Below are 16,733 nucleotides of genomic sequence, written 5' to 3'. Positions count from 1 at the left end.
AGCTGGCATTTAAAAGCACATGTGAAAGGAGCAGATGCCTCATCATTACATTAAGAGCATGAAGCAGGCAACAATTAAGCGATTCACTGGAAAGACATAATGCTGATCTATGCTAGCAATTAATCACAGAATACATTAGACAATGATGGGTGACCTACAAATTTTTGACAAAATAATTTTTCATCATGTTGGCGATTTCTTAGCCTAATATGCCTGCAAGGCACAGAGTCAAAACCTGTCATTTATTCCATCGCTCCTTGACAGGCGGCAACCTGTCTTCCAGACAAAATGAACATTATCTGTGCTCACTAGACATTTAGTGCAGGGCTTAGCTTATGACTAATGATAATCGGCAGACAGAAATGTTAGAGTCTGAAATAATGTTCTCTTTGTTAAAGAAATTTCTTGAGGTAGAATTTTCTTTCCCGAAAGATGTATAAAGATAAAAACTGTTTTTTATCTGCATTTTAATGCACCTCCAAGAACCAATATTTCCTTTTGACCAAAATAAACAGAAGGATGTAACAATTTTTTAAAATTAACATCTCATTTGAATACCTCCTCTTGCCTGAAAATTTCTTAGGTGGCTAGAAACTGAGATACAAAGGAAAGCTCAGGAGATAGAGCCTTAAACAAGAAAATATGGGCGAGCTGTTTTGTGTTCCAGGTTTTATTTTGAATCTGGTGGAAATAAGTTTGAAACATCATGAGTGCGTGTGCCGCAGCATATAAATAAATGAAGCCCGTGTCGAGAAATGTACTCCCACCTCTCCTATATCTCTTGGTTTCTATTCGTCACAAGGTTCTTCAAAGCGGGAGACAACCTAAAGCATATTTGAGGAAAGCAATTTTGAGTGAGAGAATTGCATAAAATTGCAAATTATTAAATGGGTTTAAGATTCCACATGCAAGTCCTTTATCTCGTACTTCTAATTAATATAATTGTTTATGCACTTTGGATGAAGAGACATGGATTTTTTTTTAGTTATTTTTCTTGTGTGTTACATGTGCAAAATGCCATCCCAAGGGTAGATTTTTCTTTGGATTCAGGCACCAAATTCCTATTAGCCTTAATGGGACTTACACATGCACATTGAGAGGAGAATACACCCCTTAGGCTGGAAATTTAAAAGAACAAATGGCAAGAACATCAAAATAGTAAAGTCTAATTTAGATGATCCATAAGCCTGCACAGTTACTTTCCTGAGAAGGCAAACAAATGTTATGCCTTATGATGTTTCTGATTGTTTTGATAGCCCAGTAAATACATCCTCTAGACTCATTACTTAAGGGAAAAGTCTGTTTTTATCAAGCAATGCAATTTTTGACCACACGTGCTTGGTTTAAATTATATATTTTTTTTCAATTTTGCATACTGCATTATTGCCAGTTAGTGCAATATTGTTCATCATTTCAATCCTAACGTACTGCTTTGTATCTCTTTGTGCCTATCACACAGCCTGTGTGTCATTCTTTTCTCAAAGATAAAAGGAGAAAGGAAAAAACCTCAAAGGCTTTTGACCCCAAATCATAGATGTTATATTAGATTTGCCCCAAATTCTTTCCAGAAAGAATCTGGTTGGTGCATAGTCCAAATAAGTCCACCTTGTTGATGAGATGGCTGCTGGTATTCCATAAATCACATGAGGTGGTTCTATCAGCACACAAGGCCAGACAAATAGTCCCCTACCTGGCAAAAGTGGGGCTCATTCTGCTATTGTTCCAAACAGTTCAGTTCAGTGAGAGATGCTGAGAAAATTACCCCTTCCCCTCTAAACCTAACCGGGGTTTCCAGTTCAAGGATCTGGGTATACTGAGTATAAAGCTAATATTTAAATGTCTGTCTAATCTCAGGATAACAAACAACTTTAGCCTTCGGTGATCACAAATCCCTCACTTTCTGGGCTTTCATTTTATCTCTTGCAAAACAAATATGAAAAAATTATCACCCTTTTCCCCATTGCTGGGCCCCGTTGTTCCCGGTCATATAGGTATTGATTCATCAGCACCAAGAGGCTTCTAAAATTGAGGGGAGAACCTGAATGTTGTAACGAGTGCCCTCCAGGAGGCTGCAATATCACCACTTACCAACTTGTTAGGGGTGCTGCTTTCTGGCAAGACGGAAGCCAGTTCTGAGTCCTTTCCTCTCACCTCCAGAAAATCCTTTGTGTTATTCAATACTTCGAAATCTTACCTCGATATGCATAGGAATGAGTCATATGGGCTTTTGATGCTAGTCGCCAATTAAATGTCATAAAAGTGTAAATTAAATTTGAGAAAAATAAATTAGTACATTAAAACGTACAAAGTGGCCAGCATAGCTTGGAGCTAAGGAACCAGAGCTCTGTGCATGCTAATTCTAATTCTGGAAATAGCTTCTTTCGTGAGCTTGCCCTCGCTTCTATTTATTCTCTTCCAACTCTAACTGCATCTCTCCCTCTCTCTCATCTCCCCTTCTCCCTCTGTGTCAGCCCATGAACTTGTCACACTGTCTTTCCAGATGTAAAATGGAGACAGAAGAAGGAACAAACACTACTTCAAACATCTGGTATCTGGATCATAATCACAGAGTGTTGCCCAGGAAGGAAAGTTTGAAAACACAGAGAAGAAAATAACTATTGAGCGACTTTCCTGAATCCGAGGATAATGACATATAGCATGTGGGACCAGTTACTTTGTTTTCAGACCCACGCTTGATTGACCAAGGAAGATTCGCCGATTATTTTTAAATTTTTTTTTATTTATTTATGATAGTCACAGAGAGAGAAAGAGAGAGAGAGAGAGAGGCAGAGACACAGGCAGAGGGAGAAGCAGGCTCCATGCACCGGGAGCCCGACGTGGGATTCGATCCCAGGTCTCCAGGATCGCGCCCTGGGCCAAAGGCAGGCGCCAAACCGCTGCGCCACCCAGGGATCCCCCGATTATTTTTAAATTGTGCCTTCAACTTTCTGTGTTCTTCTCAGATTCACAGGATAGTAGTGATAACACGGGCTAGAGGACAAAGTCATAACATCCATGTACATTTGAATTAAGGGGATTTAGAGACCATCCACCCTGTGCATGATTTTCTCTCTGCAAATTCCAGATGTAATGGCCATCTGTGTTTGCACTTGTCCTCCTCTGGTGATGTGAGATTTACCTTGTGTGAGACTGCCCTCCCAAAGGAATATAAAAAGTTGAAAAATAATAGTCCTTTTATTTAACATTTACTATATACCAGATGTTGGGATAAGACCTCTACATACACATCCTCATCTAAATCCATTTGGAGTGTTATAAACCATCTTAAGGATGAAGTAATGAAGATAGAGTTTAGCAAAACTCCAGAGGGACCCAGCACTCCTTAGTTACCTCTCATTCTAAATACACTTCCTATGATGAGCACTTTTTAATGCATACAATTGTTGAATACTATGTTGTACACCTGCAACTAATCTAGTCTTTTAAAATAAATAAATAAAATGTTTAAATCAGATTAAGTTCTTTGAGCCTAAACCATAGGCCATAGTTCTTTCAGCTATCACCAGAATTGGATATGTTTCCAGATCTCCGAATGAAGCTGCATTTTGACAAATAAAGTAACTAATATTTTCACCTTACTGCTGTCCCTAGTATAAGAATTAACAGGGAGATTTTCTGAATCATCTTGGCGTTTTTAGCACCAACAGTTTTTCATCATTTTTGACTGGAAGATGGATTAGCACGGAATGGGAAAATTGCAGGTAAAATTCTCTCTTCCTTAAGCTTCAGTGATTCTTGCAGTCTTCCAGGAAACAACAGGCCCATGTGTCCTTCCTCTTTGCCTGAAAGATACCCAACTTATTTCCGAGAGCTCTGGAAGTAGATGTTTTTGAGAGAATAATTCTGCCTGAGTCCAAAGGGAGGGTAATAAAATCCCTGAGTCATAACTTATATTTTGGGATCTTATTAATTACTTAATATACAACAACTACCTATGAAAAGTTCTTACCACCATTACTTTTGCTTCAGTCTTTCCCATCTTTAAAGGAGATGTGGTCATTTTGATTCTTGTCATACTTTGAAGAAAACATATATTGAATTATGAGAGCATGCAAGTAAAACTTCAATTGATAGACGTATCAAAGGCAAGCTAATATAAAACCTTATTCATTCAATATTCCAATGAAAAGGGGGCAATCTTAATATACAACTAACACATAGAAGTCCTTGAATGTCAAGACACAGACTTCTGTTTTTTGTGCGTGGGGATAGAAAAATTGCAAATAATTTTGTGTACCTATCGTCTGGGTGCTCTTGGACATGCCAACAGAGATTTTTATGTAGCCACAGACAATGGTTCGTTTTCCACTCCTATGTTACTTGATTTTCTCGGTGGCATTTATCATGGTAACAATTTCCATCTCCTTGAAAACATTTTTTTTCTGGCTTCCATGATTTCATGATCTCCTACTTTTCCCAGTGGGATACTAATTCTCCTTTTCAGACCACTTTGCTCTCTCTTCATACTCTATCATGCCATCATTTCTTCTGTGTATGCACATGCTTTTTTCTCTTTGAATTCATTCAAGTCACATTGTTTTAAATACTATCCGTAAGCCAGACTTTTAACATCTGACTGCCTACCTCATATTCCCACGCATTTATTTATTAGTCATGCCAAACACACACCCCCAAAATCAAAGGTTCCCTCAAGCCTCTCTTCCTTATCCTTTTCCCAATTTAATAAACAGCACCACCATCTCCACAGCAACTCAAGCTACAATACTAGGAGTTATCCTTGATTTCTATACTTTGTTCAGCATCCAGTTTTTCATCTAACCTTGATTCTGCACCAAAACAAATTCCACAAGCAAACAATTGTTTCTCCACTATTACAAGGATAGGCTAAACCGCCATGTCTGCCTTGAATACATGTCATGGCATTCTAGCCAGTGGCCTTTCTTCGCCTCTTTTCTTCTTTGATACATTCTCAACACAGCAGTTATCTTATCCTTTCACTCTACACCCGTACCATGTCACTCTCACTCTTAAAACCTTTTAATAGTTCTCATGAGGAAAAAAAAATCCAAATTCTCTACTTTGGCTTATAAAGCTAACATGATTTCCTATCCCTGCCTATCTCTCTCTTCTTTCATGGTTGTATTTTCATTATGCTCAAGCCACAGTGAGATTTTTCGCTCCCCTGTTATTCATTTCATGGCTTATTCACACCTTACAACCTTTCTTTAATTGGTACTTCCGCCTAGAATGCTCTTCATCTTTGCCAACTGGCTCCTTATCATTCATCTATTAGCTTAAATACAATCTTCTCAAAGAAGACTTTCCAATCAACCATGCAAACCCCATAGAGAAAGACTCTCATGCATCTTGTTCTTAGCTCCAACCCCAATACCTAGAACATGACTAGCCCTTGGTAGACACTCAATAAATACTTGTTGAATGAATAAATGAATGAATGAGCTTCATTTTTCTTAACTGTAAAATGAAGGAATTGGGTTGGATAATGGCTAAGCCCTCTGTAGTTCAATTATCTTAATTATATGAGTTGATCACCAGTAATTTGGGCACTCATATTGAATTCACTCTATTCCAATCTGTTTCTCCATTTGAAAAGATTTTCTTTTCTAATAATAAAAGCAATTAGTAACTGGTATTGTTGAGCATTATCATGTCATATCTTTTGGAGGTAATATTAATTGTGACTATTTTTATTAGCCAACGGTACCAGCATGGTTTCTTCAAAGCTGCTTTGACATATACCTGCTGTTAATGTTTGATTTATTTGTCCATAGCAAAAAATTTATATGCCAATAGGAATGTAAGTAGAGATGAGGCAGGGATACCTGGCATTTTATAATTTATCATTATATCAGATCCTATGCTCTATTCTTTTATTTTACTGCCTCTACATGACACATGCCTATTTCAAAATGGTGTGATTTAGCTCATCTAATCCAAGCTTTTAATAACTGTTTGCTGTCCATTTTATGATTATCATTACCCATCATCTTTTACCATCTGGATGAATTTCTTGAAATCTAATGAAAACAGTATATATATCATACTCAAAATACCCATCACAGCTGAGGACTTTCTAATAATCTCAATCATAAACACAAAATAGTTCTCCATATATTTCAGAGATTTGGATGGCTAAAGTTTCCTGTTTTATATTTTTCTCTGATCGCTTCACTTGCCAGGCTTACCATCTAGATATCAAATGATTGTTCCTTATACACTCCTTTGCTGTTTAGTCTTGCATGAAAACTACATATGCACATGAGGAGTTAAATGTTAAATAGCTAAGTAGCTTCTTTAATTTGGTTTTATTAAAAGACTTATTTGGTCTTCCAAACTAAATTTATTTTTTATGTTTTATCTATCCAATACGAAAGTATCAGTGCCATTATTAAATTACTTCTTATAATTCAATACATTAAATGGTAGCTATAATTATAGACACATCCCAGTATATTTTACAACTGTGTCCCTTCTTTTGCATAGCTGCATGTCCATATTCCAGGTTAAGCAAAAGGTTTGTATTATTTTGGTCACCTTCCAATAGGTCATTTTTACAGCATTTTCCCAGAGTGAGACATAGTCAGATCTTAAGTACACAGAGCCTGTGACCTTATCCTATGATGATTTTTTTAGTTATTATTGAAGGATTGTTGACGTACAATGTTACATATGATTTAATGTTAGTTACATGGAGGCAAGCCTTACACCAAGTATCTGTGGGCCCATATATGGGAAACATGAACACATTGCCATTATCACTTGATAGCTGGTAGTTATAGTGGAAAACAAACAAACTATCCTTTTTCACAAAAACAGAATCTTTAAGCCACATTCTATTTATCTACATCAATATTTGTAGAAGTATCTAACAGTACCACCCACCTAGTTATTTGTTGATTCATTCCTGTAGTCTATCAATCTTTTTTCAATTCTGGGTGCACAGCTAGGGTAGTGTAGCAGTGTATATTGCATCTCTATGATAATTTAATTTAACTGTAGTGTACTAGGGTCTAGATTGCTCCTCTTAGCAGCCAGAGGTGACCGCAAACAGTGCCAGGGCCTAGATTGTTGTCAGCAATAATTACTGGCTAAAGAGAGCTCTGAGAGAAAATGACATTCTACAGAAATATCCATCAATAAGAGTTGGAGTGTATATGAGGATATATATAAGGGTATTTTAACAAAACCATAAATTTCTTTGTCAAACAGTTTTGTAATTTATTAGCTGACAAAGTCTCTAAACTGCATTTGCATCTTTGTATAAGTATATATGGTATCTATTTGCTTCAGGCATATTTCCTTACTGGGTTTATATATGCTGATAATCTGAAAATGAAGTAAATTTATTTTACTAGCTGGGCTAAATACTAGACAGGGTACAAATGGAAAGAAGGGGAAAAAAACAATTTTGCTCATATATTTTCTCATTTTCCCACTCACACAAAAGTAAATTCAACTTTAAAAATCAAAAGAAAGAAATAAATGGCTCTTCCCTCCTTTAATTACCACACTTAGGAAAAACTATGAGTATACACATCATTTCAGCAAATGGCACTGGATCTGAGTGATGCCATATGATGCCGAACTAAAATGCTTTTCTTAAAAAGCACTCTTTCGTCATGTGCTGGCTTTCTCAATCCTTATGAAATAGAAGTTGAAAGAAAATGATAGAAATCCCAACACTACGAATGCATAATACTCTATTTTTTTCTTTTCTAGGCTAACCTTGTTGGAAAGTAATTATCTATGAACACAAAACAAAACAAAAACCCACTATTTGGTTAAGCTAGCATATCTATAGGTGGTTATAGAAACACATTTATTTTCATATGGTTTTACATTAGCTGCAAAATAATGACTTAGTGCTCCGTCCTAGTGATGCTGCTTCACAGTGGCTCACTGAAGGCTGTGGGATTTCTGGTTTGCAATTTAGCCTTACCAGGAAGAAAGCGTGGAATGTTTGTTTACACAATCCACTTGAAAAGAAGAAAAATGAAATTAGCCCTAAGACTATTTTGGACATTAAGGAGAAAAGATTATGTTTGAAAAACTTCATCTTAGTTTGAAAATTTTCTAACATATTGTCTCAAAATGAAAGGAAAGGAAATCAGAAGCCAGTGCAAATGTCCACCAGCTTGGCCTTCTGGAGACCCAGGTCCTGATAACTGAAACATAATCTCGAACAGCAGACATTGTCACATTCTCCCTCTTCCTGGAGCAACACTCACTATTCATCCTAATGTGGTTATTGCCTCATAGTTTGAGAAACCTCAAGGTTGTGAGTGACTTCAAATTTCATCTTCTCAAGTCCTCAAGCTCTCATTCCAGGGTTAATAGTATGCAGTTCTTTCATTTATCTACTCCATGGGAAGGAAGGCTTCAGTAGTAAGGGAATTCCTGGAAGGAGTAATTTCTCTTTTTTTTTTTTTTTAAGATTTTATTTATGTCTCATGAGAGACACTGAGAGAGAGGCAGAGACATAGGCAGAGGGAAAGCAGGCTTCCCACAGGACTCAATCCCAGGATCCTGGGATCATGACCTGAGTCAAAGGCAGACACTCAACCACTGAGACACCTACATGCCCGGAAGGAATACTTTCAAACCAAATATTCCTCACTTGAGATATTTACTCACTATGAACTTGGTCTGTAACAAATAAGTCAGCATATACTACACACTACCTTGTATTTTTCCTACTGATTTCATGAATATATATATATATATATATAGGTTCTCATATTGCATTGTAAATTCATCAATGATAAAATCTGTATCTCATTCACAAACCATTGCATCCCAAAACACCTGCAAGTAGGAATCCTTGGCACCTGGAAAATGGCTATAAATACTTGGGGCTTGATGATATGACAGGGACTATTTTGTATGTGGAGGGACAGGATATAGATCTCAATAATCACTTTTATTTATTTATTCCACAAACTCTACTGAAAGTACCTTAGTTTCCATCCATGGGGATAGAACACTTAAAGAAAAATTGCCCTGATCTCAGAAGCTAATAGTCTTTAAGAGGAGATAGGCTTCAAATAAATAATTATAATGCTTTAAGATACATGCTACTATCAAATTTTGTATAAGGTTCAGAGAGAGAAAAAGTAGAGGCTTGCATTGGACCTTAACATATTCAGGGGTGCCTGAGTGACTCAGTTAAGTGGCTGCTTTAGGCTCAGGTCATGATCCCAGGGTCCTGGGATTGAGTCCCACATCAAGCTCCCTGCTCAGTGGGGAGTCTGCTTCACTCTCTACCTCTGCTGCTCCCACTGCTTGTGCTCTCTCTCTCTCTTTCTCTCTGTCAAATAAATTAATAAATTCTTAAAGAAAAAAAAAGAACATATTCAAAAGGTGGAAGGTATGGGAAGAATTAATCTGATTTCCATGGCAGGCTTTTCCCTTCAGATTCAGTTCTAAAGCAGTGCATTTATCCCTGAGCATATCTTTACCTGGGACAAAAACATTAGCTCCCCTGTGTTCTTTTACCCATGGTCATGGGACAGATTCTGAAGGCCCCTCCTCAGGAAAGAGCCCACACCCCTCTCCCATTCACTTACACCAACAAAAGCCTCAACAGTAGACTTGGCCAGGAAAGTTTTGTTGTATGCCTTGCCAGAGAGTTTGGACTTTATCCTCTAGATGGGGTTCTATGTTTATACTTTGTTCATAAAGTAAAAGATGAACATTTAATAGGATACAACCAAAATGGCATTAAATCTAGATCAAACCTATGACTCACATTATGGTCTTCTGAGAATTAATAGAATAATTAACCATTAATCCAGGTAAACATTTGATCCATCATTGTTTAGATTTTGGAAAGAGAGAATGAATCAAGTCTTGGAAGCATGCCAATATTCTACTCTGCAGATTTTAACAGTACTCAGAGAACCATTTTTCTGATATCCATATGTCATTACACAAGGATGATTTATTAATCATCAGATGTATTTTAAAATACTGTACATACGCAGATTATAATGTGCCCAATAATCATGCACAGTACTGCATGATTTATTTTACAGACTTCCCTATTTAACATCAGAGTCTTGTTTTTTCTGGAGGTGTTCTCTTCAGAAGAGACTGGCTTCATGCCTCTGCTGTTTTTCCATGGATAAAAAAAAGATTTACGTTACAATCCTAAGAGAAGGAGCTGTTTTACTTATCCCAGCTAACAATCATTTTAATGGTTGGTGCAACCTATCTCCCATTGAACTTCAAGCTCAGTTTCAAGTTTCAGCAGTCAGAGTTAATCTATAAAGATGGCATTCCTTCCATGAAAGCATACAATTATGATTAGGTCAACAATGTTTAGGTAAAATTAAAGACTCTTCATGTCTCCTGCGTACAGTGGTACAGATTGGGCACTGACCAACTCCAAAGAGAGCCACTCTTAGGTACTGTAGATTTATTTATCAGGACTAATGTTCTGGAAGATAGGAAAGTGTCTTGAGGAAAAACGAGCTTCTTCTAATGTACACAAATGTGCCATAGAGTCCAGCAGCACGTCAGTGTAAGAGATGCAATATTATTGAGTTTATATGTTAGTAGTATTTCTTCTTTATTCCCAAACCTATGAACAATTTTTTAATAGTATGTTTTTAGAATAGAAACAAGACCAGAAATGCTTGGGATGCTTGAGAGATGTTGAAGGAAACTGAAATTGAAAATTATTTAAACCACTATAACATGAAACAGATTAAAATATAAAACTAAACATAAGTTCAAAAGAAAAAAGCCATTCTAGAAATATGATTATAGGGCTAAGAACCACAGCGACCTTGAAAGGCCTGACCCAGTGATTTTTCACTAATCACAACATTACTAACAAAACTGAGCTAAGAATAGCCCAAATTCCAGAGCATACTATTAGTGATTTAATCAAGAGTGTCCAGAAAATTTTTCCAAGTCTATAAATTGTCTTGAGAGCCAGCCTCACTGAGAGATATCATAAGTCTTTGAACCGTTTGAGGAGCACCATTTCCCCTCTATGTACAGTAGAGAAAACACCAGCTTGGAGCAAAGCACTTTGGAAGTCAGAGATAAAATGCAGCACTCTGGGACAGCAGTGTTAAAACAATAGTTGTCTTGACTGTCAGAGTTAAAGGACCTCTATAGAAAGACTTCACTTTTTTATTCTTTCCATTCATGTTTTTATTTATTTTTGAGAGTAAGCAAATGGGGAAAGAAGAAAATTACATTGGCAGAGGGCTGACCTCTATTTTATATAATTTGTAGCTAAAAAGCTCACAGGCTAAAACATGTAAATATATGCAGATCTGAGAGCAAGACCTCAGAAGGAAAATAGCTGAGCAAGATTGAAGAGAATGTGGGCCATACATAGGAGCTGGGGCTCTTAGCAACCTGGAAACCTGAAATGAATTATTATCTGGTCCTATTGTGACCTACTTAGTCTCCTGGCAGCATGTTGGCATAAGGAGAAATTTGGGGCTGTAGGAATGGCTTATTTACTTGACCTTGAAGATACACGAACCAGTGGGATGACTGCTGATTCGGCCCAGTGAGCAGATGCTGCTGTAGTTATAGGCCAATCACATTGTGCTAAGATGACTCACCATGCGTCGTGGACAAAGGCGGCCTGAGCCTACGTCCTCTGCTGAGTTTCTCTTTCACTGGAATATGCCGTATCTTAGTTGTAAGGATTGCTGCTGATAATCGCAGTAGAAGAAAAGCAAAATGTATACCACTCCCATTCTTACTTTTTCAACTCTGCTGTGTGGTGTCTTGTTTTGTTTTGTGTTTTAAATTATGTCACAATAAGAGGAGAGACAGAGCATGAATTTCAGATTACAGTTAGAATGAGAAATCAGTTACTTTGATTAAAAGAGCATAGCATTTCTCTAAAGGGGAGACTTTAGGTGAATGAAAACAGGAAATATTTGTAGCAAAATAGAGAAAGCCAGCAGAAGACTTCCTCAGACCTCAAGATTCTCCACCCACAGACTTTGATCACATTGAAGAGTTGGACTGATCCAAAGACAACATCTGTTGTACCTGTTGGGCCTTACAGAGGAGAACACGAGGAACAAGATCACAATCCCACCTAAAGTGCCAGAGCAGAGCTCGGCTCCCCCCAATGCTCAGAACCCTCCGTGCCTTTGCGCCCAACTGCTCCCTGCAATGAATCTTCCTTCAAAATCCCCTTGACTGTAAATCTTTTCTAACGCCACTGGGAATCAGTGAGTCTTTATTTTTTTTTAATTTTTTTTTTTTTATTTATGATAGTCACACAAAGAGAGAGAGAGAGAGACAGAGACACAACAAGCAGAGGGAGAAGCCCGACGTGGGATTCGATCCCGGGTCTCCAGGATCGCGCCCTGGGCCAAAGGCAGGCGCCAGACCGCTGCGCCACCCAGGGATCCCGAATCAGTGGAGTCTTGAGTAAAGTGAGCTGAGGTAAAGGCAATGCCTCTCAGCCTTATTTTCTTCTTTTGAGAAAGAATCTGTTGGGGGGCCAAGTTTGCCCTCCACTCAATCAAAGCAGACACGAAATTAGATCCTACACTGATTTTGCCTGTGTACGTCTAGTGTAATATATGTCTCACAAATGGATTCTTTCAGAGGAGCCAGAACCTGAGATGCCATGATTGATGGAAAAATCCAAGTAACCCAATTAGCACGAATGAAAAAGTTATCAAATGTGAAAACTTTAGGTGAATTAACTGCCATCCACTAGGTTATGATGTGATGAATAATGGGCATCTAGATTTTTATTAATGAATATCTAATGGAAAAGATGGGACTGGAACTAACAAGTTTAATTCCCAATACTGTGTAAAACAAGCCTAAGCCAGAATCAGGAGCCCTCTTGGCACCAGACCCTTTGACCTACAATAGGAAGCATCTTAACTCATAGGTGTGTTACTGGAAAGATACATGCCTGCCATCCAACCGTGTTTTCAGGGGACAGGATACTCTGTCTTAAACCACTCCAGCCATTACTGTATTGTCTTGACTGTCACAAGTACATCTCAGGATATGTATTACCCAGAGAATCACCAGAGTCAGTGGTTGTTCTGTACTTAACAAAGTAAACAGCAGTAGAGGGTGTTATTCACAATTGGATATATTTCTTTTTTTTCTTCAGATAAGGTTTCTATGAAGATGATTTCATTTAGGAATCAGAGTGAGGCTTATTCGTGGCCAGATAAATGGCTATCTCTGATGAATGCTGTGAAAGATCCCCCAAACATCTCTGGAACAAGTTGTTGCTGCTGTTTCCTGAAATTCTACCATCAAAGGTTTGTACCATTAGAGCATTGCCCTCTTTGGGGATAGGGAAGATAGCGTCTACGGTATCTTAGAAGTCAATGGCAAATATTCACACAAAGGCGTTAGTGTCCTCCCACAAATAGCTATAATGGAGTGACATTTTGTGAAGAAAGAGAAGACGACAGCAAGGTCCTGATCCTAGTCTGCCATGAAAGGGGCAGCCATATGGACTGGTGTCCCTGGAGTTAGTAGATTCAGTGAAGAGGATACATAATTCCAACTGGATCCTTGCAAGTCATGCTCTTCTTGCATTCCATCTCTGCACAAGTTCTGTCCTTATGGAAGGAAGTCTCTTTAAACCATGCCACTTTTCCTTCACTTTTCCTGGCTAACTGAGAACTTTTAAAGATTAAAGAAAGTACTTCAATCTTTTACTCATATCATAATGATTAGAATGCTATGTACATTCAACAATTTTTCTTTTCTTTTTTTAAATATTTTACCTATTTATTCATGAGAGACAGAGACAGAGAGACAGAGACAGAGGCAGAGGGAGAAGCCAGTTCCCTGTGGGAAACCTGATGCAGGACTCGATCTCCAGGCCCCAGGATCACGACCTGAGCCAAAGGCAGATGCTCAACTGCTGAGCCACCCAGGCATCCCTCAACAGTTTTTCAAATGAGAAAACTGGAATTAAGAAAATACCTAGGATAAATCCCCCTTAGTTCACGATTTTGTCTTGGGCCACCCTAATTAAATGAGACTTGTTTTCCTAATATGTTTACACCTTAAGTTGGAAATGCATTTAGCTAGAAAAAATATTCCAATATATGATTATATATTAAAATTACATGCATAAAAACCTTTAAATTAAAAAGCATCAATGCTAAGTGTAAAAAAAATCGTCAGTGTTTTGCCTATTATGAAATATCATGGCATTAAAATAACTAAGGAAAATACAAAAACACTAATTCAAAGGGATACATACACCCCTATATTTAGAGCAGCATTACTTTCAATAGCTAAATCATGGAAGCAGCCCACGTGTTCATCCATTGGTGAACAGATAAAGAAGATGCGGTATATATGTGCAATGGTATATTATTCACCCATAAAAAAGAATGAAATCTTACCATTTGCGACAACACAGATGGAGCTAGAGAGTATAATACTAAGCAAAATAAGTCAGAGAGAGACAAATACCATATGATTTCCCTCATATGTGGAGTTTAAGAAATAAAACAAATGAGCAAAGGAAAAAAAGAAAGAGAAAGAAACCAAGAAACAGACTCTAATTATACAGGACAAACTAATGGTTACCAGAAGGACGGTGGCTAAGGGGATGGGTGAAATACATGAAGGGGATTAAGGCGTGCACTTGTTGTGACAAGCACAGGGTGATGTATTGAATTGCTAAATCAGTATATTGAACACTTGAAGGTAATATAATACTGTTTGCTAAATAACAACAATTAAAATTAAAATTAATAATAAAGAAGAAAAAACAGGAACTTATCAATGTGATTTTTCTAGCTCATATAACATAGCCACTTTTTTTTTTTAAGAGGCTCCACACCCTGCATGGAGCCCAACATGGGGCTGGAACTCATGACCCTGAGATCAAGACCTGAGCTGTTATCAAGAGTCAGACACTTAACTGATTGAGCCACCCAGGTGCTCCTGTAGCCACTTGTGAGGGGAAAAAAAAATCTCTGACTTTCTAACATTTTTACTGGCCAAAAACTCCCCCAAATTCTAACTTCACTTAAGAAAAGTATTTTTGTCTAAATGTTTTGGTTTCTTTTCAAATCTTTCCTTTCAAATTCAGGAAAATAAACTATGTATCTTCGTCAAGAAAGGATAAAATGCATACAAAAAAATAGAGATTAAAAGCTTCAGTGAAGGTCAAACAAACATCTCTTGGAATACATGCTATTTTTCTAGTGATGCACTTCCAATTGACAAGAGCTAATGTAGTGAATTGGGAATGGAACTATGCACCATTCTATTCTCAACTTACTAATGATTGGTGGCCTCCTTAGAAATTTAGTAATCATATACTAGATTTAGGAGGTTTACAGAATATGCAATTCCTTCTGAAAGAAATGAAATATCATTTAAAGTCTATACACAGATTTTCCCTATGGAAATGTTCTTAGCGGACACTTTAACAGGAGCAAGATGGCAGGCATAGAAATGAGAACATGGAATCCCAAAATTCTGAAGATGAATGGTCCTTTCTGCTGCAGTGAATTAATGCGATGTTTAGAAATTATTTACATTTATCATTAACTTAGATAAATTTCTGTTACATGAAGGAAGATTTTGCACTTAAGAAATATAAAAAGGTGCTTTGCTCCACATTTGTCTAAAGAAATGGAGGAATAAGGGAAGAAATGGGGGGGGGTAGTAAGAAAGGGACCCAACATACTCTCAAAGGATATTTACACTTGTAGTTAGGAGTCATGAGACAAGAAAACTGAAGAGTCGTTTCTTTTTTTTTTTTTCTTATTCCAAGTTTTCATTAATATTCTGGTTAGTTAATATACAGTGTAGTGTAATACTAGTTTCAGGTGTAGGACTTAGTGATTCATCACTTACAAACAACACCCAGTGTTCATCCCAAGTGTCTTCCTTAATACCCATCATCCGTGTATGTGTGTATCTATCTATCTATCTATCTATCTATCTATCTATCTATCTATATAAAATGGATATATATATTATGCCTAAGACCAAACCAAAAAGGAGAAACTGCTAATACTAAAAGTAGCTATTAACAAAGGTTAAAGTCCAGTTTTTATTTGTATTAATATCTAATAGTCGAGCTTTTATTTTTTTATTTTTTTTAATAGTCGAGCTTTTAACAAGAAGAATGGCACATAATAAGTTGAAGAAAAAATATTTTAAAAACTCTTCTTAAAATCTGCTACAGATATCAGATTCAGGGAAATCTATTATGATGATATTTTCTTTAATGCTGACAACACTATTTTTACTGCAGTTTTTATTCCAAACTAGAAAAAGGCAATAATGATTTCACCCTGTAAGTTTTCTTCCACCTAAGTACTTCTCTCAGACTTACTATTTATTTACCCTATCTTCTGGGACATGACTACAAATCAGTTCCCAACCTGGGAATACACAAACCCCCCAAACTAATATGTAAAACACATTGTTCCATCATCCCATGGTTAACAATTGTGAAGAATTATTGGTCTTATAAATAATATTCAATTGAAATTTTAGAACAGATATGGCTCTGCCTGAGTAGTTTATTGGAAAATCATTTGTTTCACATCCGTTTTGGCATCCAGTATTCAATGTGAATTATGTAGTTATAGCCCAGTTTATTATATTTCTGTTTGTGCCACTGTGTATATATGTGTCTTAGGCTTTAAAAAGGTAATTTGTGCCCTCAAAATGTATTATGTAACAAACTGTGATTCATGCAAATCACTTTGATTTGTTTTCCAAAAATGTAACTA

General features: G+C 37.0%; 1 long non-coding RNA gene across 1 annotated transcript; it reads right to left on the bottom strand.

Annotated features, from left to right (window-relative positions):
• Positions 1-669: 669 nt before the first annotated feature.
• Positions 670-11,746, bottom strand: LOC140622690 (uncharacterized). Its single transcript, XR_012022384.1, has 4 exons — positions 11,589-11,746; positions 3,971-4,037; positions 2,089-2,233; positions 670-824 (listed from the first exon to the last, which is right to left on the bottom strand). It is a non-coding gene; the product is annotated as an uncharacterized lncRNA (long non-coding RNA).
• Positions 11,747-16,733: the final 4,987 nt, after the last annotated feature.

The sequence above is a fragment of the Canis lupus genome, chromosome 32 (genome assembly GCF_048164855.1).
Source record: "Canis lupus baileyi chromosome 32, mCanLup2.hap1, whole genome shotgun sequence".
In the NCBI taxonomy this organism is placed as follows: Eukaryota; Metazoa; Chordata; class Mammalia; order Carnivora; family Canidae; genus Canis; species Canis lupus.
This window is presented reverse-complemented; position numbering and strand designations above follow the sequence as displayed.